The sequence below is a fragment of the Phyllostomus discolor genome, chromosome X (genome assembly GCF_004126475.2).
Source record: "Phyllostomus discolor isolate MPI-MPIP mPhyDis1 chromosome X, mPhyDis1.pri.v3, whole genome shotgun sequence".
Lineage (NCBI taxonomy): Eukaryota > Metazoa > Chordata > Mammalia > Chiroptera > Phyllostomidae > Phyllostomus > Phyllostomus discolor.
The window spans coordinates 93,632,639-93,659,084 of record NC_050198.1 but is presented as its reverse complement, the minus strand read 5'-3'; the positions used below and the strand labels follow the sequence as shown (position 1 = coordinate 93,659,084).

General features: G+C 37.5%; 2 long non-coding RNA genes across 5 annotated transcripts; both read right to left on the bottom strand.

Annotated features, from left to right (window-relative positions):
• Positions 1–1,717: 1,717 nt before the first annotated feature.
• On the bottom strand, positions 1,718–22,722 carry LOC118498583. Of its 4 annotated transcripts, none has more exons than XR_004901068.1 (6): positions 21,709–22,722; positions 20,128–20,217; positions 14,955–15,088; positions 13,162–13,368; positions 9,538–9,666; positions 1,718–8,341 (listed from the first exon to the last, which is right to left on the bottom strand). It is a non-coding gene; the product is annotated as an uncharacterized LOC118498583 (long non-coding RNA). The 4 variants fall into 4 exon arrangements; XR_004901069.1 differs by having other exon boundaries at positions 1,718–8,325; XR_004901071.1 differs by lacking the exon at positions 14,955–15,088.
• A 2,823-nt stretch (positions 22,723–25,545) lies between these two features.
• On the bottom strand, positions 25,546–26,199 carry LOC118498380. Its single transcript, XR_004900882.1, has 2 exons — positions 26,119–26,199; positions 25,546–25,853 (listed from the first exon to the last, which is right to left on the bottom strand). It is a non-coding gene; the product is annotated as an uncharacterized LOC118498380 (long non-coding RNA).
• Positions 26,200–26,446: the final 247 nt, after the last annotated feature.

The window sequence follows — 26,446 nt, the reverse complement described above, 5'->3', positions numbered from 1 at the left end:
TTCCAAGTACTCTCAAATCCAACTCTCTTTTCCAATGTACTTTACACATTGCTTTGATCTTTATTTACGCATTCAAATGAGGGCTTTGACTCCAGTAGAGTTATGATTTTGATTCAGAGTACATATGGAAAAGAAACGAGATTGTGTAAATGGAAGATCATTAGGAATGCTGGTAACTGGGAGAAACACTATGGCAAACCCAGAAACTACTGTCACTAAGAACCCCTCAAAAACTCACTTTTACCAAACTAAGGGAAGCAGTACAGCTGAACGGTTAAAGGTATGAGACATAGTCATATGGTTACCAGGGCACCATGTAACTGTCTTGGTGCTCCCTAATTTGGTAGGAACTCTAGAAATTGTCTTAAGGTCTTTCCGTTGTTTTCCTGACACCCTTCATCATTTTTAGAAGTTACATCTGCACCTAGCAGATTCCCAGCTAACAAAATGGCTGGCTCAATCTTAGACCCAATTTATATTACACAACTTTCAAATTCAAATTGTATTAGCTTGCCTAACTCTGCTAGTACCATTAACATTACCCTTCCCAATGAAACCAGGGAAAAACTTTCCATGACCAAGGGTAGAATAGTAATCTGACAGGAAGCACAAATTAATCTGTGGTGGTAGCTTGGCATGGAGAAAACATCCTAACTAGAAGTGATGGTCACCCTACCCTTAACCCACAGAAAATACAAAAGCTAAAAAGTACTATCAAATGTTTTCTAATTATTCCTGCTGCCCTTTTAAAATTTCCATTTCTGATCTTTCCTCACTAAACAGAAAACATGGTACTTTTCATTTGCTCTCCATTTCAGGATTACAACTGAATGAGAATTTTGAGAACCACAGGTACCACAAACCCAAGAATAAGCATAAAATGACAACACTGGAACTCCACCCAAGGAAACAGAAGCTGTAAAGAATCAGAGGTATGGAGGACACCCAAAAATAATTTAAGAACTCTTTCTTAACCTCTCTACCCACTCTCCTCATGGGCTATACCCCTGTCCCACACCTACCCTTGCAAAAAAAAATGGAAATAAGTAGCAATGGGAACATAGGCCCATTCCCTTTTAGAAGCAACACACCAGATCATAAGGCAGTTGTATCACATCACATTCTACACATTTGTAATAACAAGATTTGATTATAACATGTAAGGCAAGAGTTCTTTGGACACCAGTACTAAAAGCACGTGTACTGGATAATCACTTGGCCCACAATAGCTTTAGTCTTTCTTCTAAAAGCAATACATGCTAGTATAATTGCCAGGAAAGGAACAGAAACTCTTGCCTATAAATACTGCACTAACTCATATGCCTGTAAAGTCACCAGTCTAAAATTTGGGTATTTATTCATCCAGAATTCTAAGGACACCAATGATCCTATCACCAACAGAGGGATTGGGGTTGTTCACTTCTTTAATTATAGTGATTTCCTTCCTGAATATATCCTACTTACCAAAAACTTAGGAATAGTTTTCATGCCCTATTCACATCTTGCTTTTTCTTTGAAATGTTTTTTGCTTCTCAATTTTATTGGCTTTGTTTCTCAGTATTCCTCACCAAAGCAAATGAAGTTAGAAAGAAATGAGACAGCAAATGATTTACCCATGCTGGGTGATTAAGGTAGTAAAAACAAAACAAAAAAAGAAACCCAGAAATAACTAGTGTATAACAGACAATGAGGCAGAACTTATTACACCAAAATACCAAGTTTTCAAAACAGTACATTTTATTTGACATTAGAAAACATACTCCCTAATCTTAGTTGCGATGGTCACCCAAGCTGAGCATGATTTGTACATTTTCAACAGTCAAAGCTCAGAGATTCTACAATTCACATCAGTTCACCAGTCCAAATGTTTCTTCCATTTTGGCATATATGTTCCCTTTTCAGTAGAAGAATAGAGATGTAGCCATTTCTTACAAAAACGAATTTGTTCACTACTTCATTATGTCACAAAAATCAGATGATGGTACCATGTTCTCTTATTCTTGTTTTATCAGTAGTGGTAGGTAGTCTTAGGATACCAGCGACTGCGAAAAGAAGGCTTGTAGTTACTCTCTCCTTTGCATTTTCCAATAATGCACCCAATCCCCACCTAAAAAGGAGTGTTTCTTAACCAATCTAAAACAAAGGCAGGGTGCCTTATAAACAGGTTTGACCTTTTCTTTCACTCTTCCTCCTATCCCACCCTCTGTGAGTGATTTCAAAATAGAAAAGGTCAAAGCCCATTTGGGCGTAGATTTGTTTGCCAATTACTTCCAATTCTTATTATTCTTAAAATTTAAGCAATGTAAAAATTGTTAAGCCATTTTCATTCCGACATTATTCTATCATAACAAGTCCTTTCATGAGCAGGGTTTTTTTTCTTATCACTTACAATAATTTAATTAATCATGAGCCAGTTTTGATGCTGATAAGGCAGTACCTAAGGTTTAAGTATAAAATCTGTTGCAAGAGAAATTATGTCTCCATCTCCAATCTTGCTATGTACTACCTGGGGATTGTTCTTCAGAGATTTCTTTAGGCAGTATATACTTATCAGAATGTAAAATGTAAAGAATTGAAAATAGACTAAATGGTAAAGGTAGTGACTTGAGTATGAGTGGTTCACCAAGTCTGGTACCATTGAGACTGGGGTTTGGGAATTAGTTGTCACCCCTCCTTCTGCCTAGCAGTGGCCACAGCCATTTTCATGAGACAAGAGAGGAAAAATGAAGTGCCTATAAGGAGGGTTCATGCAACTTAAGGAGGAAGCTCAGTGGAAAACCCTGCTTATTGTAGTGGCCAGAGTGAGAGAAGAAATATGGAGTAGGAATTAAACCACACAATGTTATTCAAGGGCTAAGCCATACTCCTAAAAAGAAAACAACCCAAAAGTAAAGTTTTAAAATTTCTCTCGGAAAACATTCATGTTTTTATGTTTCTGGGGTCAACTGAGTACAGAGCAAAGAGTCATATATACAATAGGTCCTCAAATACACTTGTAGAATGAATGAACAAATGAAAAGTGAATGGAAACTCTTTTATATCTAGTCTCCAAACCAGTTAAAAACAAATTACTTTCAGTTAAGAGCTTTTTTGATTTGTCTGGTAAATAGCACATTGCCTTGAAATAGACACTTCTGTTTAATGAGTTTTCATTCCATTCCTTGTTTTTTATTGCATCTCCAAGACAAAGTGCCTTTTGTGCCAGATCTATTTCATTTAGCATCACCTTCTCCAATGTTTGTATGAATGAATAAATAAAAAGCTCTCATTCCCACTCTATAAAAGACGCCAAAAAGGTGATCTATTTAATCATTCCTTCTTGGTATATCTTACTATCACAGCTGCTCAATGAATTTTTAGCTAGTGAAAAGACCTGCAGTCATAAAATTTATTCTTATATTTCAACCATAAGCAAGTGAGGTTCAAGTACATTTTGGTCTTTTGAATCTATTCACTCTCCTCAACACTTAAGGACAGTACTTTAATCAGAGTAAATAAGTGTTTAAAATATATGTAAAAACTAGAACAATTTTATTGCTCAAAAGGTTTCCTCATTTTAAGCCAATCCAATGAGCAAATAGTTACAAAACCACTTGTTTTATCTCAATTCTCATCTTAAACTGTTTATAATAAAGGCACAATCTTAAATTAATGAATTAAAGGACAAACCATGAGCCTTTTTATAAGTGTTCTGGCTTCAACTTAGGCCAATGAGCAAGTGAAGTTGTGACTAGGCCTAGAGAACATGTCTTCATTTTATATTAAAAGAACCATGCCCCTTTTTTTGCTATTTTTTAATTCCCAAGGCAAGTCAATAGTTTTTCCGAACTATACTTACACAACTAATTAAGTAAGCATAGTACTTCCCAGGAAACAGGCCTACAAATATTTACTCAAAATCAAAGATGTTTTCATATCTTCAACTATGACCTGTGATCTAAAGACCTTTTGACCAGGCCCATTTCACTTTTTGTGTTCAGGGCTTAGAATTATATATTCCACATAAAACATGACATGTTTGTCAAATGAATCTAAAAGCAAACCTGAGTCATGTATTTTTAATCCTCAAATGTCTAAGCAAGGCCGGGGTGGATCTAATTCACCTCCATCTTCAGCATTCAGCATTTAAAAAAACTGATGGAGAACCAAGACACCTTGCTTTTTTCAAAAAAAATTCCCATCTCTTCACTCAGGCTAACAAGGAGTAAGTAGCACTTCAGTCTGGATTGTATTTTTCCACCTAGCCCGGCCTTTATTGCATACTGCATTGCGTAATTCTGTTTTTCCCATGTTTTCATCATTAAATATGCCTAGCAGTGGTTAAGTGCCTTTTAGTGTGGATCTCACACATATTACTTTATTTCCTCCTGTGAACATTCCATAAGGATAAAATGATTTTTATATACTAGGGCATATGTAATTTTGAGCCTCATAGAAAGTAATCAGTCATTATTAATTAAGCCAAGTTAATTCCTTATATCTGTATAGAACACTAGGTTTTCTATATTTACACACAAGTCTCTGTAACAGGTTCAGTAATAAGGGTAATGAATGAATTTTTGCATTACTAGTTGCTATCTCTGGGAATGAAGGGAGTAAATCATCCTTATTCATTCAGCAGATATTGCTTATATATGCACGGCTGTTTAAGACTTATGAATTGCAATAAAGATGGTTCATCTTCAGACCCTCAATGCCTAGCAAAAAGACTGGCAGATAATTATTATCCAGTCTTGCATTCATCATAAACATAATCTTTTACATATTATATTCGAAGTATTCAGTACTTAACAATACTTCCTCAAAATTTTTCCAACTTTTTTCACAGCATTGTAGCTGTGATACAATTTTATAAGTCTAGTATCAGCAACAAATAAGAAAATCAATAGTTACATTTATATGGTGCTTTAGACTTTGCAAAATGCTAACATGTATTGCCTTTATCTCAACTGTAGGCACAATGAAATGACAATTTGTGTATCTTTTTAGTGCCTACAACAGTGAGCTCACATAGTAGGCAACTGAGATTCATTCACTCAACAAGAATTGAAACCTTCAGTTTGTATAATTATTTATACTAGCTTTCTCATAGTGAGTCAAGCACACAGTGAGAATTTTATAGACAATGTTTATCTCACAGTTTTATTCACACATATAACATTTAATTTCTTGTGTTTATGTAACATTTTATAGTTTAGAAGCTTCAATCTCATTCATTACATTTTCCTGTTACATGGGAAAATATACTGGAAATAACTTGACATCACCAGCTAAGTCTTGACTGATTAAAATAAGCAGTATCTAATTCCTTACATCTAATAATGCAGAGCTCCCCTTATTACTTGAGAGCATTATTTTAGATTTCACAGAACCTCAAACAATAGCTGGCCCATAAAAGGCTATTAATATTTATTCATTCATAAACATTTAACCCATTGGTATTTAGTGCTTTAGTTTACAAAGCACTTTAAAATGTACTCCTCATCTAAAACTTTTAATTCTATATTGAGAATATACTTTTTCCCCCTTTGTTATCCATAGTGCCTAGCATGTTATCTGGCACATTATAAGTCATCACAATAGATGAGTCCCTGTGTTCGCTGTGTAGCTTTTATAGCTTTAAAAGCAGTTTCCATGTGTTTTCTTTTCTGCTACCTGGAATACTGTATTTTTACTCAAAATCATCAAAGGAGCAGAAACATCATGGATACAAATATATCAATTTTTCATTTATCAATCACTTAATTTCTAATATCTGCATAGTATTACATACTTTTGACAAAGCACTTTATTCATGCTTCTTCTAATCCTTGCATCCAGTGCCTATACAGTGGAATGAATATACTACATAATCAATATTCATTCATCAACTCTGAAATTTGTTAAGTCTTTAAGCACTGTCATAGTTTAAAACCATATTCACACATTTTTATTCAGGTCACCTGGATGTGATCATAAATAATCATTAATTCCTCAGTGCCAAGCACAAGGACAGGCTCACACAAGGAAATTAATATTATTCAGCACAGAGCCTGGCATTTACATCAGAGGTAACTGTGGCCCACAGGCCAAATCAATTTGGTTCAGAAGCTAAGAATAGTTTTTCCTTTCTACAGGATTGTAAAAAAATGTAGAGACCATATGGCCTGCAAAGACTAAAATATTTAACATCTGACCCTTTACAGAAAGGGTATGATAACCCCCGAAGTACATAATGCTTCACAACAGACAGTACTCTTTCAAATACTGGCAATGCATGGCTGCCAATACAGTATTAATGAGAATACCTTGCTTTCATATATAATCTCAATCATTTAAATGATCTTCCTTCATGGTAAGAGGGGGGGGAAATGAAGAAAAGGATTAAGCCTCCTAAATACTACTAAATTCTCTCACCTTTAAGCCTACAGGTTGGTATTAAACACAAAGGCAGGATCAGTGCAGACTACCAAATTATTAGGCCACTACTATGAGCAGGGAGTTCAGGCTATCTCCTTGGGGCCACACTCTGTTCCAGGCCCACTTATTCTTTTTTTTTTTTTTTGTAACCATCACTAGGAAATTCCAAACCCCAGGAATCCTGCTCACCCAAGCTCAAAGAAGTCAGGTGTTTGCAGGCTAGTGCTTCTGAACAGGCTGGCACATCTGTGTATTTCTTCTCTAATCGTTCTCATTGCCCAGGAGCATCCCTTTACATTTTCTTTACATAGTCTGGCATGTTTTCCTCAGTAGCCTGATGCTTTCCTCTTCTCATCAGCCTAGAGCTTCTGAGGAAAAAGTAAGACTGAAATACAATTTCATCAATAAGTCTCTCCCAAATGGAGTGAATGCCAAGAGTAATGGAAGTTAAAAATATTATCGACCTTAACAAATGACTCAAAACTGTGATAAAACCTGGCTTACACTGGCCCCAACATAATATTTCCAATCTAAAGATAGCTCTTCAAGATAATAACAACATCAAAAAGGGCATCTCAAAATGAGTTTAAATGGAGATATAAAAACTAGAAAGAGAGAACTGAAATGTTCACGAGTATGGATGATAGGAGTAGAAAAGAGTTGAGGTTTAGGGTTCTCATATTGGCATTTCCTCTGTTATTGGGCCTTGTGTTTCAAATCTCAGGTCTTCCATGTGTCCCTGCTCCTAGGCCTTCAGCCACCCATCCTGGGTCTTCAGCCTTCTGTCTGACTGAAGACATAAGACGTCTATCCAATTGAGTCAGGTCTTCTGTCCAACAGAGGGCCATCTTCTGTATGTATGTCATGACTCTCAGGCCTTCTGATGGTCTTGAGCCTGAGGTTTCCATCTGTTTTGGGACACCAGTTTTCCATTGTAGTTCACAGGTCTCAAGTCTCAAGCTCACTTGTCTTCTACTTTGGGACTTCTATCCATTATGGGCCTTCCATTTTCTGCCCTTAGGTCTTTGGATCCTTGGGCCTTCTATTAATTTTGGATTATTTCACAGGAGAGCCTGGCATCAGGAACAGCTCTGCAATGCTTATTTTGATAGCAGATACTCTGCACCTACTGGGAAGGGGTTAGGACACCCCTTTGTCACAAACATACACAAACATGCACACATGGGTATACATGCACATGTTCACAAAAAATATGCAAGGAAAGATGATTGCAGGATATGAAAAAGGGAGACACAGACTCATGAAGATGCTGAAAAACCCAAGAGTGGGTAGAAGAAGAAAAGCAATAAAACAGGAGAACAAAGAGAGGAAAGGCACTGAAATGGAAGATCACAAAGAACAAAGAGACACCGAGGCACACAGAGCAGGACAAAAGAATGAAAATGAGCCAAGAGAGGCAGAAAGAATATATAGAGAAGAGAAATCCAAGATAAAGAGTAGAAACAGTAGAAGGGAGACCAGAATCAGAAAAAGGTAAAATGTCAAACCAACAAAAGGGGAGAAGGCGACAAACAATAACAATTCACAAAGAGGAAAAAAGAGAGAGAGGTAGATAGGACAAGGAGTGAGAAAAAAGCACACAGCATGTGACTCAGACACAATGGTAAGAACAATGAAAGAACCTGATCTGGGAGAGTGAAAATAATCGGTAACAAATTGAAAAAATGAGAGATCTAAGACAAGACACAAACAAGTTATGACAAAAAGGAAAATCAGACAAAGATACACAGAGAACAAACAAGCAAGATGAACATGGAAGTGGGTAAGACACACTTCAGAGAGCAAAGACCAAGGACAGTCAAGGAAGAAATAGACAAGCAAAGAAATATACACTTATAAATGAAAGAGATAAGCCAAGGCAGACATTTAGAAGAAATGGGTAAGAAGTAGAAGAGCAAACATACACTAAGGGGCACAAGAGCTATGAGAAACATCACAAGAGAACAAAAGAGAACAAAAGAAAACCAGAAAGTACATTAATAACTATTAATAACCTATTATTGGTAGCAATACTACTTATATCATTATCAATAATAATGATTATAATAACAACCACCCACCAACATAGATGTTCTTCTACTGACAGACATTTTTTACCTTAGAAATTTCTTACATACAACCGAAACGTGCCAACTCTACCTGCCACTAAATGGTAGTAGTTGTTACTCATATTGGTTAAATAAACTTAAGAAACTACTTGGTACATGGTACTTACCCTGTACCATGCACCATACTAAGCACTTTACATACAGTATTTCACTTAACCTTCATAAACAGACAAGTATAATCAGAAACTCTAAATTGTCAAAGGCCATACACTTAATGAGTGGCAAAAGATTTAAACACAGAATATGTGTGCTTCTTTAACATTCTACTACCACTGTTTGTAAGAATTTCCAAGAGCCAAACAAGATGCCACAGATGAGTGATTATTATAAAGGGCTCTTTAAGAGGCCGGAGTCAATGCGCTCATTTTATATCTTCACCTTTCCCCATGCATTTAAGGAACTGGCTTGATTTTTGCACCCTTAACAATTATAACACTGGCTTTTCCTGTAACACTAAACGTTACCTACAGATACGTTCTCTCACAGGGAGATAAAAAAAGAGTCATCCTTTCAGCAAAAAAAAACAAAAACTTTTTTAAGTTTCTAAATGTTTAGACTTCTAAGAATGGCAAAGAATTCATGCAGTTACGATAAATAATAGATATGGTGACAATAACCTTGACCATATTGGTGGTGACTAATATGTTTGAGTTGCTTCAGTAAACCCAGTTGGTAATAAAGGGATACCTCATTTTATTTCAGTTGGTTTTATTGTGCTTCACAAAGGTTGCATTTTTTTACACAAATTAAAAGCAGCATCCTCTACCAACAAAAAGCTTACAGCTCACTTTATTGTGATACTTGCTTTATTTCGGTGGTGTGAAACCAAACTGCATTATCTCCAAAGTATGCCTGTACAGGTTACTGGTCATCCTCCCATCTCACATTCGGGCCCCTTCCCTTCATTAGACTGCCATACCCTATCTCAAAAAAAAAAAAAAACAAAACACCAAAAAACAGCTATTATCTCTAAAGTAATCCTCACAAAATTACACCACCAACAACTTACTTCATTCTGCTGTTCTAAAATGTTTGAGTGCCAGGCACATTGATCTTCTTTTGGTGTGTTCCAATTTCTTGTCCTCTGCCTTGCTTTTGAGAAAGATAACTTGGTAGATATGAAGGAAACAATCAGGAGCTACAAAAAATGAGAGAGAAACTATACAAATGCCATAAAAAACATTAATCGAGTACTTGCTAAAGTTATGGAAAGATTCAAATTAATGAGTTATAGAAACTGTCTTTATAGAACTTAGAAATGTATAAAGTTCAAGCTTTTAGGTCTGTAGAGATAAAATTAATACAACTTCCTCATTCAACAGAATGAGAAACTATGGCATAAATAGGAAAGTGTCTTGCATAAAAATATTTGGTCAGACGCTGGAAATACCACCATTAACCACAGCCTTATTTCTTTAGTTGAATACTAATCTGTACAAAGCCTTTACAATCAAGACTTTTTTTTACTTTTTATATTTTTTAAAAATGTTTAAATGATCATTTATTGATTATGCTATTACAGTTGTCCCAATTTTTCCCTCTTTGCCCCCTCTCTCCATATAGCCCACCTACTCCCTCAGGCAATCCCCACACCATTATTCATGTCCATGGATCATTCATATATGTTCTTTGGTTACTCCATTTCCTATGTTGTCCTTTATATCCCCATGACCATTCTGTAACTCCGTGTACTTCTTAATCCCTTTACCTTTTTTACCCAGCCTCCTGACCACTCTCCCATTTGGCAACCATCAATATGTTCTCTGTATCTATAATTCTGTTTCTGTTCTGCTTGTTTGTTTTTTAAATTCAATCATTGATAGATATGTATGTATTGTGATTTTATTATTCATATTTTTGATCTTCTTAAAGACCCTTTAACATTTCATATAATACTGGTTTGGTGGTGCTGAACTCCTTTAACTTTTTCTTGTCTTGGAAACTCTTTATCTGTCCTTCAATTCTAAATGACAACTTTTCTGGGTACAGTAATCTTGGTTGCAGGTCCTTGCTTTTCATCAATTTGAATATTTCTTGACAATCCTTTCTAGCCTGCAAAGTTTCTTCAGAGAAATCAGCTGGCAGCCTTATGGGGGCTTCTTTGTAAGTAACTGCTTTTCTCTTGCTGCTTTTAAGATTCTCTTTGTCTTTAATCTTCGGCATTTTAATTATGCTGTGCTTTGGAGTGAGCTTCTTTGGTTTCATTTTATTTAGGACTCTCTGAGCTTCCTGGACTTACATGTTTATTTCCTTGAACATGTTAGGGAAGTTTTCTGTCATTATTATTTCAATTAAGTCTCCAATTTCTTGCTCTCTTCTCCTTCTGGCACCCCTATGATATATGAATGTTGGTCTGCTTGCAGTTGTCCCAGAGACTCCTTACAATGTCTTTTTCATTTTTGGAGGGGGATTCTTTTTTCTTCTTGCTATTCTGATCAGTTGTTTTTTGCTTCTTTATATACCAAATCACTGATTTGATTCTCAATTTCATCTACTCTTCTGTCGATTCCTTGTAAATTATTCTTCATTTCAATTAGTGTACCCTTTGTTTCTGTCTAGTTCATTTTTATGGTTTCCATGTCCTTTTTCATGTTGTCAAAGTTCTCTTTGGGTTCATCTACTGTTCCCCTAAGTTCACTGAGCATCCTTATAACCGATGTTTTGACCTCTGCATCTGATATATTGCTTATCTCCATTTTTGATTAGTTCTTTTTTTGGAGTTTTGATCTGTTCTTTCATTTGGGCCATGTTTCTTTGTCTCCTCATTTTGGCAGCCTCCCTGTGTTTGTTTCTATGTATTAGAGCTGCTATGTCTCCCAGGCTTGGTATAGTGGTTAATGTAGTAGGTGTCCTGTAGAGTCCAGTGCCACAGGCCCCCTCCCCTATTACCCAAGCTGGGCACTCAAGATGCACCCACCAGCTGGACTGTGTATATCCTCTTATTGCGGTTGAGCCTCAATCACTGTTGGCATGTCCAAGGTCAGCCAACTGTGTTTCATCCGGGATCACACAGCATAAGCTACAAAGTGATCTGCAGATGGCTGTTACTTATGCTCGGCTTAGAGGTACCCAGGAGATGCCAAGCTATGAACCAAGGCCAGCGGCTGGTAGTGCCAAGCCTGGGGTTACTCAGCAAGAGGTACAGGGTTCACTAAAGCCAGATTCTGTTTGTCTGGAAGAATGTAGGAAAATCTGAAGCATGGGCAGAGATAAGCCATTTGCATGGAAAAGCCACTGGCAACAGCTTGGGTGGGCCTGAACGCTGGATGGGGCAGGGCCTCAGGGAATCATCTTGGTGGGGTAAACAGTATGAGCCAGGCTGATGAAGACTCAAGACATGGCACCTGCCTGCCAGCTCTGTTGCGGGAGAGCTCAGAAAAGGAATAGTGGCCTCTACCAGCACTTCTGTCTAGGAAAGAGCTGCCACCCAGCGCTCACCCTGATGCCCAACAATTCCATTCCTCCTCATATGTCTCTGATGCCTTTCAGTCTGCTGCCCCAACACTGGAATTCAGTGGAAATGTATCTAAATAAGTCTGTGCATAGGACCTTTGAGAGGAACTGCCTAAGACTCCAGCAGTTTCTGTCTTCCACAGCCTCAATCCCTGCTGGTTTTTACAGCCAGAAGTTATGGAGACTTATCTTCCTGGCACTGTAACCCTGGACTGAGTAGTTTAGTGTGGGGCTGGGATCCCTTGCTCCTGAGGTATCCCTCCTGATTTTTATCTGCCACATATAGATGTGGGATCAGCTGTTCAGCGTCTCCGCCCCTCCTACCAATCTCAATGTGGCTTCTTCTTTAATTCCATAGTTGGTTTGTCCTTTAATTCTATAATTTAGGACTTCCATTCAGGCTGATTTCAGATGGTTCTGAATGATGGTTGTTCCATAGCTTAGTTGTAATTTTGATGTGGTTATTTGAGGAGGTGAGCCATGTTTACCTACACGGCCATCTTGACCAGAAGTTCTACAATCAGGACTTAGTACACTGAATAGTTACTTCCATCTCTCAACCTGCAGCCCCCTAATCAGCCTCTCACTTCACTGACCTCGAGTATATGCAGGGTTCTGGTTCTTTAGATTTGCCTCACAATAGATAACTTTGTGCAATTTCTGGTCAGGTTCTTATTTGTACTTCAGAAGCTTCCATCAATCAAACACAAAATAAAAAGATACAACTCTTACTTATCTTCTCAAACAGTTTCTTTTTTGTTTTATCCAACAGACATCCCAAGGCACCCTGAAGTATGTGAATGATTTCCAAAATTCCACAACACAGCCTCAGGGGGACTTTGAGGACCACAGGGTCCAGAATGATGAATTTCCTATGATCAATATTGCAGATGTAGCAGCTGTTGTCCATGTTCTCCTAAAGGAACAATTTAGCTGTAAGCCTATACAACATACTATAGTCCTAGTCTAAACACCCTAAATTTTGCAGCCTGCTACTCTCTTCACGTCATTTTCACCTATCACATACACAGTCACTACCCAGGTTAGTTAGGAAGCTGTTTTTACCAAAGCAGAGACAGTTGATAATGATAAAAACAATCTCAGTGGAAAGCTAAAAGCAATGTATACTGAAAAATTAAAGATGGTATCCTTATTGTGCTTTTGGAGACAGCTTACTCACCTCTAACGTGGAGGATATCTTGAGGTTCCACCTTCCTATCTGGGCACAAGAAAGAATCTTGATAGAAACTCCTAGCCTAGGATTGTTGCCCAATGGTAGTGAGCTTTTCCCTTGGAGGATCCTCATGCCCCATCTCCACCTAGGGATCGTCAAAGGGAATGGGTCACTAACACTGTAAAGCAACAAGCCTATTCTTCTGAGGAAGATCTGGAGAAGAGATGAGAGAAAAATAAATTACTTTAATGCAGTATACTATGAAAGTCTGTCTCAAACAGCAACTGGTGGCTAAATTAAATGATGTCTACCCCTTTTTTTATATGGATTGAGGGGTAAAGATTGAGAACTGTAGAGAGTTCTATATTCTAGATACCAGCCTTTAAAAAAATTTTTTTCCTACTCATTCCAGCTCCATTCCTTGAATTTCTCTTCATCTATCTCAAAGAGAAATTTAGAGCTGAATAATTACCAAAATTCCCCTACTGTGCTTTATTTTCCAGTCGTTACTAATGAACAATCTTCTATAGTGTTAATTATTTATGTTCTGGTGTTCCCACCATAAAAATATAGTGACTGATCAAGAAATTAAGGGGTTAAAAATAATAGACGGGAAAGCTAAAGATTTCTTAACCAAAAGAGCTATCAAGCTACTTAGAAAAGCTCCAGTACAGTCTGATCTTATTGAGTTCTATAAGAACTCTTCTTCACATTGCCTCAGGTTTCTTTTATAAATCACTGTTTTAATGGCAGAGCATTATACCACAAAGTGTCTCTTTCAGCTAGTTTTGTAGCATTCCTTGATTTTAATTCGTATGTTAAGTAGTCATATGCTAGAGCACTGCCATGGTAAACAGAATTGCTTTCTACTCAATCCGCATGGTAAATTCCTTAAACAACTTTCATAGATGGGACACTACCATATTCAAATTGAGAATCTTTACAGTGACAGTTATTGTGACAGCTAAGCAAATCTACACAAAAGGGGAAACATCTGGCTGGTATAGCTCAGTGGATTGAGCTTGGGCTGTGAACCTCAGGGTTGCCGGTTCGATTCTCAGTCAGGGCACATGCCCGGGTTGAGGACCAGGTCCCCAGTGGGGGCCATGTGAGAGGCAACCATGTATTGATGTTTCTCTCCATCCCTTTCTCCGTCCTTTCCCCTCTCTCTAAATAAATAAATAAAATATTTTTTACAAAGGAAAAACAAAATATAGAAGGTTAGGAATCCAGTAAACAGCTTAACACAGGCCCTTGGATATCTGTTATTTTACTTTTAGCAATTTCATGACTTTTCAAACTAACAAACTTTCAACTTCATAAGATAGTAAAGGAATGACAGTGACAATAGAATTAAGCCTGCCAAAACAAGACTATGACATAGATCAAGTTGGTACTATTCAAAATGAATCCTCAGGACTTACTACCAGTATGCCAAAGGAAAGTAGAAATAATTGTCAAGGGCTGTTAATCAGAAGGCATAAGTTTGTTCTCTCTCCTAAATAGTTATGAGATTTGAAAGTAATTTATTGTTTTGTGTCTCTAATTCTTCATTTATGAAATGGGATCAAGTATGCTTGCCCTTATAGACCTCACTGTAACCTAGCTCTAAAGGATAAATAAAATAATAAGCCAAATTCATTCTGGAAAGTTAAAATGCACGTATATATGGGGGAAAAAACTGTAAGAATCAATGAAAAGCGGCTCTTGTTCTGTTTTTAAAAAGAGACCTACAGGAAGTTAAAAGTCCTTAATGCCAAAGACAGAATTCCCACAACAAAACAAACTCCCCAAACTACCTTTTTCTCCAGGTGACCTACAAGGCACCTTTAGATTAGATGAAGCTTATCCAGATTCTCAGAAGAAGGATCTGCTGAATATACAGCTTCTTAAAACTGCTTGAATTCCTCAGGTCTTACATGCTCATAATGTCCTTGAGGAGAAACACAAGGCTCAGTAGGATAGGATACCAAAACTATTGAGGAAACTTCAACAACAACAAAAACTAGGAAGCATTAACCTGAATCATTAGGTATAAGTATGTCCTGTCTCTTATTTCTAGCCTGTCCAGTCTCCCCAAAGTCCTGTGATGTCAAGCACTGGCACTGTCACAGAAGGTTAGACAAGTGTATAAGAAAAGAACTAAATAAAAATATGGATCAAACAAATACCCATGTTAAGGGCTAACTAAATTTGTGGCCTAAAGGTCAAATATTTTAAGATACTCAAGGTAACAGAGCAATTGCTACTACTTCCTGAAATTACAATTGCCTTGACCATTTTTAATATTTGGTGAGCTGCAATAGTATAGTATAAGTATAGTACAGGAGCTCACTGAAGCAAGTCTAAGCCAGGTTTGTAATCTTGAAAGCACTCTGTATGGTATGGTATGGTATGGTATGGTATGGTATGGTATGGAAAGAACCAGATATGGAGTACAGATTTCTGATCAGGAATTATCATATTATTTATAAGGGGCTTTATGTCGATATCAAAAACAAAATCTCATAGTAGTATGTGAAAGATCACTTACTCAGCACTGGATTCTCTAGATAATGTCCAGTGAAGCCAAACTGGTATTGTATGATTTTCTCAATAAAAGCAGAACATGCTAAAATTCTCTTGGCAAATCTTTCCCCATCCTTATTTAACCTAAGATTACATACTTCATCCCTAAATACAGGCTTCCAGTTAAACATTACACATATTTACTGTGCTCCCTCCTGAGACTCCAGGAGTGATGATAAATGGACACCATGTGAAAGCAAAATTTACCAAAGAACTTTTAAATGGATCCAAGATCAAATTCATTTATACACTGTCTACTTAAGGTACCTCAAAGGAAGCAACTTTGCTCATCTTCCAAGATCTTCTGAGCTACTCTAACCATATTTATTGAGTGTAGCTGTTTTAGCATCAAAAGCTTAGTTTTCTATGCTGTTATAGTGATGACATGTACAAGGAGAATTCCCTTTCCCTTAAAGGGACTCTAAGGCCAAAGAAAGTAGTTACATTTTCAATTTAGTACAGAACCATACATTTCATTAGGGTTCAATATTCACTGAAAAGAATTTTTAGATTCTTGATCCATTATTCGTTAGCCCGGTAAAATGTCAAGGTACTTGAGACATAAAAAATAAGTGGCATAGGCAGACACCTGGTTCAGATATTCCAACACTAGACAAATCACAGAATTATCACCATTAGAAAGAATATTACTAATCATGTATTCCAGTACTTTTCCATTCTCTACACAAAGAAACTGGAAGGGCAGTAGATGAGACACCCTCAATGTTATACAACTAATGGGTGGTGATAAGTAAACCCAGATCTTCTCTCCATTCAAAGGTTATTTTCACTCTGGAGTCTGGGCAAGTAGTCTCAGAGATACAGATTTCTACAGAATTTTTACTATATTTATTTCATCATAAGTATATCATGAATCAGCTAGATGACTGCCTCATAATGGAGGACTGCACTGCCAGACTGCTGGCAAATGGAACTAGTTTTGTTGCCTGGAGTATAAAGAACATAACAGAGGAAAACAATGTGTTTTGTGCCTAATAAAAAACAAATACTATTGCTATGTGCTATAATAATAAGATTTTGTAGCAGCTTGATAAAAGCAATTTGGTTAAGTGCATTATCACAGCATGTAACAGTGAAAACATACCATGCTGCAAAGGAGCAACACCATAGGAGTAGTACTATTTTTACATATTAATAGCCATTCATTCACTACTATTCTGTACACTTGCTGTGTTTTATAGTTTTATTATAGATCTAAGCCAAAAAGTTATTTTTTCATACCCTTTAACTTAAAAATTACTTCCATGAATTTAAAGTATGCATATGAAGTTTCTCAAGAGTTTAATCAAATATAACAAAAATATTAATTGTAGAATCTAAGTAATCACAATCAACATCAACAGTGGTATGTCATGTCTTATGTTGATGGTATAAACTCCTAAGAAATAATAGTGGCAGTTTATTTCTGTGGTCTTCCTCCCAAAAATTCACAAACCCAGTCTAGTCATGAGAACATCAGACAAGTCTCAATAGAAGGACACTATAGAATACTTGACCATTAGTCCTCAAACCTGTAAGAGCCCAAGAAGGATATGACTAATAAATGCAGTGTGGTATTCTGATAAAGTCCTGGAACATCAAAAAGACATTAGAGGAAAATAGAAGAAAAGTGAATGAAGTATGAGATTTCCCTGATAATGTTTCAACATTGCTTACTAATTATGACAAACATACCATAGTACTGTAAGATGTTGATAGAGTAAACTGAGTATGGGGTACATAGGACCTCTCTGTAATAGCTTTAGAATTATTCTATAAAACTCTAAAGCTGTTCTAAAATAAGTTTTGGGGTTTTTCTTAACTCTCCCAACCAGATGCTGAAGGCTTATAAAATGCAGTTTTTAAAAAGCAAGCAAAATGGAATTTCATTTGTACAATCATTGTTTGTAAATCTGGCCAATAGACTTGCTCTTTCGTTTCTCTTTATAGGGATTTGTTTTAAAGTTGAAATACATAAGGCCCATTCAATTACCCATAATATCAAAACATTATTTTAAAAGACTTTAGCAATTAAGTTCTTCCTATTATTATTCAACAGATTTCCTGGAAAGACTTAGTCAATCCATTATTAAAAAAAGGTAGTGCATTAATAACTAATTTTCAATCAAAGGGAGTATATAAGGTTGGAAAATTTTAATTATGTACAGATCATAGAGTAATTGCACACCAACACTGTACAATGGCGGTCATACTAACAAATACAGCATAAAATACAGTATGCCAAAAGTTTTCAAAGCTGTGGCTTAAAGTCAGGTATACATTTTATGAATCTCATAATGTACAGTGATCTGCCAGTCATATCCTTATTTTATTAAAAGCATGTGATTAGTTTATGCAATAAGAGGGTATTACTTTACTCTGTTTCATAGCCTCAAATATTTCTGGACAGACCAAAAGAATGGTATTCTAGTTGGTCAAAGAAAATACTTTAAGCCTACACATTATCTAAGAAATCTAGCACTACCCTTGGCTGGTGTGGCTCAGTAGATTCAGTGCCAGCCTGTGAACCAAAGCGTTGCCAGTTCAATTACCAGTCAGAGCACATGCCTAGGCTGTGAGCCAGGTCCCCAGTAGGGGGGGCACAAGAGGCAACCACACATTGATGTTTCTATCCCTCTATTTCTCCCTCCCTTCCCCTCTCTAAAAATAAATAAATAAAATCTTCAAGAAAAAGAAATCTAGCACTGGTCAAATTCAAATTTTGCTTCAATTTCACATCTTAACTTTTTGAGGAAATCAAAGTCATTTCCAAAGTAGGCATCAAAACAGTGAAGATTTCTTTATTGAACTTAATTGTATAGGATGCACGAGGAACCTAACATTCTATGTCTCAGAGCTCTAATTTGGAGCAGTCTAGGAAGAGCAATTGAGTAAAATATAATATAAATTACCAATAAAAATATAGCTAATTAACTGGTCCTGGCTGGGTGGCTCAGTTGGTTAAAGCATCATCCCATGCACCAAAAGGTTGTGTGTTGGAAGCAACCAACTGATGTGTTTCTCTCTTTCTTAATGGCACCAATACAATAATACATACAGTACATGGCCATTGAAGTTTAATTTGCTAACTCAGCAGGTTAGCTAAGTCTCAAATACTTGAGATCCAAATTGAGTTGGGTTTGGAAGGAAGCCAGTGTTAAGTGCTACTTGTCTGTAGTCAAGAATATGTTAGTGGGAAACTAAAGTTTTCTTCCAATTCAGTTTGTAATATTTGAGGCAGAGGAAGGCATCACCTCTGTGTAACCATACATGGCAGTCTCTTTGCCATCCAAGAATATAAGGTTTGGGGAAACAGCTCAGTTCTAATAACAGTTTATCCCTCTTAAAGCCAGTAAAATATTTTTCAGAATGCCTTCAAAAATAAGAATATCTTAGCAGCCACCACAGATCAACATTTAATTATTTTACTTCAAGTAACAAACTCCCATCCAGATGTACATTTGAAAACCAGGGCCCAGATATCCTGAAAAGAAATTATGTTGAATCAGGGTGTGATTAGAGAAATAACTCACAGAAAGATGGGTGGAAAAACTAAAGGGGAATATGGAAAAAGATGCATAAAATTGGGGTCAGGAAACTTCCTCCAATCCTATATATTAAGGTTCTATAAGGAGGAAAGTCAGGGGGAAAAATCAGAATAACCATTTAGAGAAATGGCAAGAGAATTTTAAGTGCTTTCTTTTTTGATCCTTTGAAAATTTTGCAAATGACAAAAATATTTTCAGGGGTTGAGGGATCCAATTCAAGTCCCTGTCTTAATTCATCAGTAGTCCTTAGACACTGAGATTGACATGGATGGTGATCCAATCCAAGGTTAGAGACAGGACCAAAGCTGAGCTATTCTTATTCCCAGTTCACAACTTTTAAAAATAATTTTACCACCATCTCACTTCTTCTGCCCCCAAACCCGTGAAAAACAGCAATCCACCTGATGTAGAACACGTGCTTTATTAAAATGCACTTGCAAGAAGTAATAATGGAGCAGTGCCCTGTAAGCCTTCAGCTCACACATTCCCTGACCAAGATACTCCCTAGGAACACCTTACATTTTCCCCTTGACATCACTTGGCTCAGTAAGAGTGTTTCCATCCACTCTTCTTTCTGTATATACCACAGAACTTCCCAAAGTTTTTATGGGACTCATCAAATTGCCCAATACCATGACTTGCTCACTTCTGCATCCTCCATGAGAGAGCAAATTCTTTCACTTGAATCATGTCTTTGGTATTGCTATTTATTCCAGTACCTGGCCCAATAACTATTTGCTGAGTTAACAAAAGATATCTTGATTTTGAGGATGCCAACATTTCCAGAGCACCTGTTTTTACACCTGCTAGAGATTTTATTTTGAGCAAGGAATTGAAATACAACTCCCAAATTCACCTTTGGATGCTTTCTAGTGCAGACTTCAATCCACCTAAAATTGACTTGTGCTTCCTGAGTGGGGGTTCAGAACTGGCTCTGAATTCATCCCTTTAAAACAAATTCCAATAAATAGAGTTGTATGTTAACAATGAATAACATTTTCATTAATAGCAATAAAAGATCTCATGAGCATAGACCAGTGTTTCTCAAATTGGGGTGATAAGAACCTTAGAGGTTTGTGGATATATTTTCATGGTCCCCAAGTCCTATGTAAATTATATAAAACATTACGTATATTTTATATATATTATATATATATCTTTCACAGAGATATACTGAAATTGGGAAACATGTTTATATTTCAAATAACTTTCTTAAGTCAATGGTCCTCAAAACACATGTTCTTTAGGATCTCAAAGAATTTTGTTCCTGTAAAAAGTGTTTCATTTTGACAAATTACTTTGGTGTGAGAAACAATGGCACAGAACATGTTTCTAAGAAGGCTCAGGACCATTTGTATATTACCCAGTCAGTCAGACAAATAATGTCATTAGGCACTTGGTGGGGATGGGTAGGGACACACAACAAGCTGTGAAGAAGTATGGATATCAAGTAAAAGGGGCCAGTAAGAGAAGCCCAGCTCATTATTGTGCTTCTTGTTCCTTGTAAGGATGCACTGATGTACACAAAAATGTTTCAAATTTGATATTCATATTTTTTAGCTGTACCTTTATCAGGGAGGCTAAGCTTTTTTGCTTGCCAAGGTACTTGTTGAAAAAGGCAAAGAGGAAGAGGGTATATTAACTTCATAAAGTGGGCAAGGTCACGGTTTTCTTATAAAACTTATATTTCTCCATTGCCCTCTTGTCAAACAGGTTCCACAAATATTTCAGACTATAAAGGCATCATCACCACTCTCATTTGTCCTTGGGTAGAGATAGAATAAAAATGTACAAAGAGCCAATGTATCAGATTTATATCCCAAATCCACAAACCCTGTAAAGCTCAAGCTTATAATGAGATTTAACAATCAATAATTTGCCAGCCCTGGCATGTAGCCAAACACAATGACTAAGCCTTATCTCTTTAATCAATTTCCATGCCTCCAAAAGAGGGAAAAAACAAACGGCATTAAATAAACCAACTGGACTACCCAGATGGCTGCAATATTAATCACATCCTGGACCAAAGAGAAAGAGTAAACACAACTTCTTAAATTTATCTTATAAACTTCAAACCTTGGTGGGCTCCCTTTATTAAATTTTAACTTATAATTCATACAAGACAGCACATGATTATCATTTCCTAAAATTATTCAAATGTGCTTGTATTACCTCAACAATACAACTATATAGGGGATGAGATTAAATATAGCACTACATCACTTAAGTGTAACCTAGCATAGAGCCAGGTACACAACAGTAATGCTATAATTCTGTTGGTTAACTCATATGGTGAGATACATATTTATAGAAGATGACGTGAGAACTGGGAAAGGAAACTTAACAGGAAACTTCTGACTTTTCTAATAGGTAGCATCTAAGAGAAAGAGAACAGAATAGGGAAAAGATTACTTCATAACTACAAAGTAGTACTTACAGTATTCTAAAGAGCCAGAGACTCTTCTTACAGCTGTCCAAGGAGCTAGTAGTGCAAACTGCACCCTAACCTGGTCTGACCATTTGACATCCTGTTCAGAGGAATAGTACCCTTTTTCAGTGATTACAAAGAACTGCTGTTGCAATAACTAGTTATTTGCTTCAGCAGTTCCTTATTAAATACTTCTCTGCCACCACAACCTGCACACTAGAGGCTAGGCTACTCACTTTTACCAGGTGGGTCACTGTTGGAATTTACATCCACAAGACCGATTACATCTTAGCTTATTTTCTTGTGATATAAAACAGGGAAACAGGTGCCATCATTTTTAAGTCCTCTCTTCAGTGTGGTGCTTAAGAATACTTTACATGAGCACAATTAAACAGGGTGCATTTCATGTAATATGTTAATCAAATAAGGTTATCAATGGTTTTCAAAAGCACTTCAATATGTGTTGTCTCATTTCATTCTTTTACACTGAACTTCTTGAAATAAGTAGGGGCTGGTTGGTGTTTCAGATGAAGAAATTTAAGGATTTGAAAATTTAGGTAGTTTTTCTAAAAGTGAATGGTTGTATAGCCCAAACAAGGCATGTTTTAAAGATGGTGGTAGAGCCCAAAAATACTGGTCTTAAGTGTCACAGTGGTCTATCCACAGACCCACCACCCTTAGTAAAATGAGAGACACTGGTCATCAGGTAGATGATGTTTTTAACTTCAAAAAGTTAATGACCAGGTTATCAATACCACTTTGCAATTCGTATGTCTTTCTTAATAAAAAATTAACAGGAACTTTTTTATTGTATCCTGGCAATTGACTCTGCAGAACAACAATATACAGTGGGAGAGTAGGGAATCTTAGCCACACAACCTGCTTTGGAACAAAGAATGCAGAAAGCACTAACGTTCCTTCCTGGGCAGACAACTCTCAACTAATACTTACATATATATACAAAATAAAGAATATATAGCCCTGGCTGGTGTGGCTCAGCGGATTGAGTACCAGCCTGTGAACCAAGGGGTCAGCAATTGGATTCCCAGTCAGGGCACATGCCTGAGTTGCAGGCCAGGTCCCCAGTAGGGGACGCACAAGAGGCAACCACGCATTGATATTTCTCTCCGTTTCTCCCTCCTTTCCCCTCTCTACAAATAAATAAAATCTTTTAATTTTTTTAAAAATCAAAAATATAAAGGGTGGCCATCCAGCTCCCTGGGCCTGATTTGCCTTGAACATTTTGCCCAGTAAAGCAGTAACAGAGGTGGGCAGGGATAGCTCCTGTCCCCAAGAATGGGATAATAATTGGAATTTGGATCATTAACAAATGCAAGAAAAGGTGTGAAGGACCACCTAATACCTAGTTCAGGCCTGCTTTTGGTAATCAACACTGCACAAACAAAACATCAAAGTGGTAGGGAGAGCTTGGGCTGATGGACTGAAAAAATGGGGCAATCATTACTGTGTTAATTAACAACACAGAAGAGCCTTGAGGTAGTCAGCATTGTTTAGAAGCAATGCAAAAAAGGAAGTGGAGGGGTTCATGTCAGATGGGTGGAACCAAGGAAAGTGCAACTGAAGCACCAGAGAAATATAAACTGGGTAAACCAATGACATCTGGGATTGTCAACATACATCTAAGTCCAAGTGAAAGGGCTTTGACCAGTCAACAATCCTCACCAATAATACAAAAGGAGCAGGGCAGGGTGGGGCGGGGAGGGGAGGGATGGGGCGGGGCAGGGTGGGGCAGGGTGGGGCGGGGCGGGGCAGGGCCCACAATATTATGTAATGGCTGGACACCTGGACACCTGAAACTGGTTAATAGTCCATTAGGGTCCAAGGACAGGCAAGAGGTCAGGAGAGGAAGGGTAACATCAGGACTACTAGGAATTTTATGCTCTGGAACAATGTAAAAGGAGGGGGAGTCTGGATTGCTGTTTGAAGGACAAGTTCAGAGCATACTGTAATGTTTATACTTTATGGTGCCATGGGAAATTGGGGCTGGGGGTGCTTTCCTAACAAGGCCAGGGAGGAAAAACCCATTGCTAATTGCTATGTGCCTATTAATATTCCTAGAAGTTTTGTGGGGTCAGCAGCCCCTGCAGTAATGCAGAGAGTGTAAGGGAATGATATCCTACTGTAATAGAAAAAGGCATAGGTAATTGCAAATATTCAAATTAACAGTCCAAAAAAGGGGCCTTGGTGAGTCAGTATCCCTGATGTATACAAAGGTATAGGGTCATACATAATAATCAGTACTTTGGATAACTGTTCAAGAGCTGATGTCATGATACCACTCCTCAGCAGTAATTCAAAGGCAGTGGTAGGGGCACAGAGCATCCTTTCCTACTGCCAAAGTCCACAGACAAATACAATTAATTATGCACATTAATAATCTCAAGAGAAGAGCTCATTCATGGTTAATGTGCCCCTAATGCAAAGGGGGAATAAGGGGACATAATTGTCCTCCAACACAACAGAAGGACAATTGCAACTTTGAACACTGAAGTCCAAAAAGAGGGGTTATTAGCTGAACAACATCTCACTGTGCTAAAGCAAAGAGGGTCCAGTCAATCTGGTATAAGACATGCTTACAAAATTACATTTGTGCACATGAACTTTCCAAGCATTGAAATTTTGCACATAAATAGTCCCAGAAAAAAGTAACAGGTAATTAACACACTCTCTTGTACAATGAAGAAGGTACAGAGGTCATAAATGAAAGACATAGTTGTGGCCAGTTATCAAGATTCACTTTAACTATGGTAGTAACAAAGGTCCTTAGTGAAGGGCATCCACTGCTGAACACAAGGAAAATGAGTTAGGTCTATATCCCCTGCAGAGGAGGACGGACAAAAGCAATTGCACGTCAACGGTGCAAAAGTAGGAGTCTTGGTATTCAGATCCTCTTCTGTAAGGATAACAGATGTAACAGGGAGGGATAGACCTTCACAGTCCCAAGTACCCTGTATTGTAAAGGAAACATGGTAGGAGGAAAAGGAATCTTAGATTAACAGAAGGGACCACAGCTACAATTAAAATTGTAAGTCCCAAACGATGGAAGTTAAAGGTAATATGTTGCTAAACTAACAAGACACTATACCTGCATTTAACCAAAAGATGTTTAAGAGCATTGACTTCGGACTGTAGCTGCCTTTAAGCACATTAACAGTCCCAACTACTTACTGTAGTAATGCAAAGTGAGTTGGAGGGGGTGGGATCCTAGACTAACAGAAGGGAAAACTCCAACTGATCACTTTTAACAGTCCCAAAAACCTTCCTTGGTAAGGTAAAGGGAAAAGGACACAATGTGATCTTGGAATTACGGAAGAGATCACAGCTCCGATCAAGCACATTAACAGTCCCAAATGCCCATCCAGGTATTGTAAAGGAGTAGGAGGTAGATGGGAACCTAGACAAAGAACAGAGACCACTGCTGCAATTAAGTTACTTCAAAAAAGCCAATATACTCCCAGTTAATGTAAATGGACTTGGAGGGTATGGGATCCTAGATTAACAGAAAGGACAGTAGCTGCAATGAAGCCTGTTAACATGCCTAAGCATCCCCTGCTGTATGCAGAATGGAAAGGGCTGGAAAAAAGACACCAACAGAAGGCACCACAGCTGCAATTAAGCACATTTCAGTAATAATTCTGCTCCCAGGCTACACAGAGATGGGAGACAGGGTTTCAGAGTAACAAAAGGGACAGTAACCATATGTAAGCACATTAACAGTCCCAAGTACCTTCTGTGATAAAGCACATACAGGAAACAAATGAGGTCCCAGACTAAGAAAACGGCCGACAGTGGCATATAAGCACATTCACTGTCTCAAGGATCCTCTTTTTTTTTCAGGATATAAATCATTGCTATATTATTTTGTAGAACTTATTAGTGTATCACCTGTTTTAATAAAAAGTAAAGATATGTAGGTTCTATAGTAACTAAAAGACATAGAGGCACTACTTATATTAACTGCCCCAAATATCCTGTTTTAATGCAAAGTCAAGATGCGTGGGTCCTGTAATAACATCAGGAAAGTGACATTTAAGCACAATGACTGCCCCAAGGACTCTGTTTTAATGCAAAGTGAGGATGGGTGGGCTCCATAGTTACATAAGAGAGGCAGTAGCAGAAGGCACATTAACTGCCTCAAGGACCCTGTTTTAATGCAAAGTGAGGAGAAGGCACATTACCTGCCCCAAGGACCCTCTATTTTAATACAAAGTGAGGGTATGTGTGTAGTAAGAGCAGCAGTGGCATTAGGCACATTAACTGCACTAAGGACCCTGTTTTAATGCAAAGTGAGGATGGCTCGGTCCATAGTAAAATAAGAGCCATAGTAAAATAAGAGCCATAGTAAAATAAGAGCCATAGTAAAATAAGAGCGGCGGTAGCAGAAGGCATATTAACTACGTCAAGGTCCCTGGTTTTAATGCAAAGTGAGGATGACTGGGGCCATAGTAAAATAAGAGTGGCAGTAGCAGAAGGCACATTAAGTGCCCAAAGGACCCTCTATTTTAATACAAAGTGAGGATCTGTGTGTAGTAAGAGCAGCAGTGGCATTAGGCACATTAACTGCCTCAAGGACCCTGTTTCAATGCAAAGGATGGGTGGGCTCCATAGTTACATAAGAGAGGCAATAGCAGAAGGCACATTAACTGCCCCAAGGACCCTCTATTTTAATAGAAAGTGAGGATCTGTGTGTATAAGAGTAGCAGTGGCATTAGGCACATTAACTGCA